This window comes from Haliaeetus leucocephalus, unplaced genomic scaffold (genome assembly GCF_000737465.1).
Source record: "Haliaeetus leucocephalus isolate CR32 unplaced genomic scaffold, Haliaeetus_leucocephalus-4.0 Scaffold353, whole genome shotgun sequence".
Taxonomy (NCBI): domain Eukaryota; kingdom Metazoa; phylum Chordata; class Aves; order Accipitriformes; family Accipitridae; genus Haliaeetus; species Haliaeetus leucocephalus.
In genome coordinates, this window is record NW_010972789.1 from 45,541 (window position 1) to 45,744 (window position 204).

Consider the following 204-nt stretch of genomic DNA (forward strand, 5'->3'; position numbering starts at 1 on the left):
GTCTGGCCCCACCTGGCTGGATCGTGTGGAGTGTGGGGAGAGAAACAGCTCCTTCTGGCAGTGTCCCTCGACTCCTGTGGACCCACAGTTGTGCGATGACCTGCAATATGAGACCCACATCACCTGCAATGGTAATTCTGAGCTACCCAGGCATCAACATCTTCCCAGCTCCTGATTCCTGCTGGGCAGAGTCAAGCGCAGAGA

The 204-nt window shown here is 56.4% G+C and overlaps 1 protein-coding gene across 1 annotated transcript in view; it reads left to right on the plus strand.

The window, feature by feature from the left end:
• Nucleotides 1-204, plus strand: part of LOC104835043 (scavenger receptor cysteine-rich type 1 protein M130-like) — a gene marked incomplete at both ends in the record, with an annotated part of 15,799 nt that overhangs the window by 14,724 nt on the left and 871 nt on the right. The gene's annotated exons all lie outside the window — the stretch shown is intronic.